Raw genomic sequence first — 3092 nt, 5'->3', positions numbered from 1 at the left:
TTACAACAATTCCGCCCCCTTGATAAACGACCAATCACTTTCACTTCATTCACTCATGTAAAGTCGTGCACCATTCGGGAGAATTCAGAAAAGCAGCGGTTGGAACAGCCCTTTCCCTACGACTTCAAGAAGAGCCGCACATATTCTGCCAAAATGATACCAGAGGCTAGTGGATAACTACAAAAACAGTGATTTCAATGTGTAACTTGTAATGGGACATTTCAACAAATATCAGCAGGGATGTAAGTTCACCTAGCCTGTATGTGTGATCAGAGAAAATCCAATTTAGTCTCCTACCATCTGCACCTGTTTGTTTTTTTTTCAATTCTAAGACACTGACCAACAGCAGGATGGACAGACATGAAGAATTGAGACAGCATGGTCCTTTGTTTCCCATGACAATAGGCAACTGTCAGTCTCTGGGATGGGCTGATCTGTTTCATTTCAGCTAAGAGCTGAAGACATGAAGAAGCACATAGAATACAAAGTGTCAAATATTAGAAGACATTATTATTGTACTAACTTTGTATCATTATCACTAGTGTAGTTTATGATGATTCTTCCTGCACAAACATTTTCTCTTGGAGGGTAAAACCCTTACAGAACCAATGCAGACTGAAAATATCATTTTTCCTCAGTCACTTAAAAGATTTAAGTCCCAACTTGGTGTTTACTAAGCAAGGCTTTTGATCAAAATCAAGACACTGAACTAATAACTAGGAAAGACATTAGCCTGAAGCATAAACAACATTGGTTATTCTTAGAAACTTGAATGTATTACAGCTCATAACATCTAGGGCAATTAGATCATTGAAATGGATTCTGTGCTTTTAGGGTAAAAATGTGCAAATGGTTGCCAAAGTGGCTGAATATATTTTACAAAATCGAAAGGTGTTGCTTAATTAATGTCGTTGTATTGGGGTATGCACTGCAGAAATGCATTATGAACTTTTTGAACTCTGAAAGATGAACATAACTTTAAAGCTGGTATTAATGCAACCATGATGAAAGTTATGGAACCAAGTGAGACAGACAGATATTGTCCCCTGGTTGTTGGGGATGTTCTCTGGGATGGTGGGTAGCTGGGACCATTAGGCAGCTGTTCAGGACTTAGTACAGTAGATCTATTCTCTAACATCCCACCCAAAGAGCCATTACTCATTACTCACGCCTCTCTCATTCCTACTCTGCCACTCTTTCTTTTTCTCTCCCTGGCCCCCGCTGGTAATGTCACCCAGAGGAAACATGCCAATAAAAGAAAGAAACACTTTGCAGGAGAAAATGAGCATCTAGAGAATGTGCCTCAGTGAAAAACGGTGAGAGGGCAAAAGGCTGGGAAAATCAAACACACACACAACCTCGCACAGACAGAGGAGTCTGCATATTCCTCAAATTTGATTTAAAAGACAAATTGAGAGAGTCAACTGGACGCATTTGACGAGAATGAAAAAGAAAGGCCTCCAGCGCAGTATTTAGTCACAATCACTTTAGAAAACACAGTGAAACAGGAGCCAAAAACAGTAGATCTGTGAACTGTCAGCTTCCTGGTCCACTACAGGGTTCATTACACAAAAAGCTTCTAAGGCAAAGGTTGTATTTTAGATCAAGAAAAAAGAGGCATTAGCTTAATCTCTTTTTTTCTCTTCAGTAAGTGTACAGCAGAGTTCAACTAATATTAATGATTAGAAAGAATAGTTTCAATAAAATCTATAGAAAATTATTTAGATAAATCAATGATAGTTAAATATTTGGTCATATATACCTTTTAAATGTGTATTTAAACCCATTAATTATGAATTACTTTTATTTACATGTTATAAGTCAACTATTATTTTTAACTAAGGTTAACTAAGTTTAATGTAAACTCACTGACAGAATTTGAAAATTGTAGAGAGCTTGATCATTTAATCAAACTTCCAAGGGGAAATATTCACATTTTTATGTATAAAATAGTTGATGGAATAAACATCTTAAACAAAATTCTACTTTTTGTTTTCAGGTGGGATAAATAACCAAAGAAGAATTTCATTGTATTGAAAAAAAATATGAAAAAGATTGGACATTATATTTACAAAACTAGAATGCTTGATTGAGATCTAAGGAGTTCTAATAATAACATATAAAAACACCTAAAATGTATTTTCATAGTTGAGCAAAGTTGTTGTTTTGCTGAATGGTTGGTATAAAAAGGCAAATACATCTATATATATATATATCTCTTTATCTAGGGCTGCTCAGTGGCGCAGTGGTTAGCACTGCTGCCTTGCAGCACGAAGGTTCTGGGTTCAATTCCTGGCCCAGAGTCTTTCAGCATGGAGTTTGCATGTTCTCCCTAGGCATCCGGGTACTCCGGCTTCCTCCCACGGTCCAAAAACATGACTGTTAGGTTAATTGGCTTCTCTAAAATGTCCTTAGGTGTGTGTGTATGGTTGACAGGGTACACCTGTCCAGGGTGTACCCTGCCTCTCGCCCATTGACTGCTGGAGATAGGCACCAGCACCCCTCGCGACCCCAATTGGGACAAGCGTGTAAGATAATGGCAGTGGCACGGGAAGGGGGGTGCTGTGGGGGCTGCAGCCTCCCTCGTCATAGCATCAGCCCCCCATGGTGGGGGGCTGTGGAGTCACATAATATTGTACTTAAAAACATGAAATTATTTATGTATTTATTTTTTAAAAGACTGTGTTTGATATGGGATTAAAATGATGGGCTGTGTATACGATGTGAACTAATGATTCATTATTTTAATATTTCATAAAAAACTAGGCTACTCCCCCGGAAGCTTCCGCCACCTCACATTAGTTTAGGCATGGCTAGCAATAGGTAGCAGAAACATATTTCTGACTATTTCGAGGTAAGAAATGGTTTTTATTCCCCTATACTGCCGCATTTAGCGTTATTTATTTCTTATTTATTTCTATATGCTGTGCCTATTCATCTTAGTCCTGTGGCTGAAGAAGTCTACGCTAGAATAAGGCTGCATATCACTAAATATTATGTCTGTATTAAGCTATTTAGTGATAAAATATGAAATTAGTAAATTTTTTTTTGTGTGTGTGTGTTTTTTGTTTCAGATATGAAATCATTCCCCA

At 37.6% G+C, this 3092-nt stretch overlaps 1 protein-coding gene across 1 annotated transcript in view; it reads right to left on the bottom strand.

Moving 5' to 3' along the window:
- LOC107090127 (NIPA-like protein 2) overlaps window positions 1-3092 on the bottom strand; it is a 59798-nt gene that overhangs the window by 56106 nt on the left and 600 nt on the right. The window lies entirely within an intron of this gene.

Source organism: Cyprinodon variegatus, unplaced genomic scaffold (assembly GCF_000732505.1).
Source record: "Cyprinodon variegatus isolate N-32 unplaced genomic scaffold, C_variegatus-1.0 Scaffold282, whole genome shotgun sequence".
Taxonomy (NCBI): Eukaryota; Metazoa; Chordata; class Actinopteri; order Cyprinodontiformes; family Cyprinodontidae; genus Cyprinodon; species Cyprinodon variegatus.
Note: the sequence above shows the minus strand (reverse complement) of the source record. Positions and strands in the feature narration are given on the sequence as shown.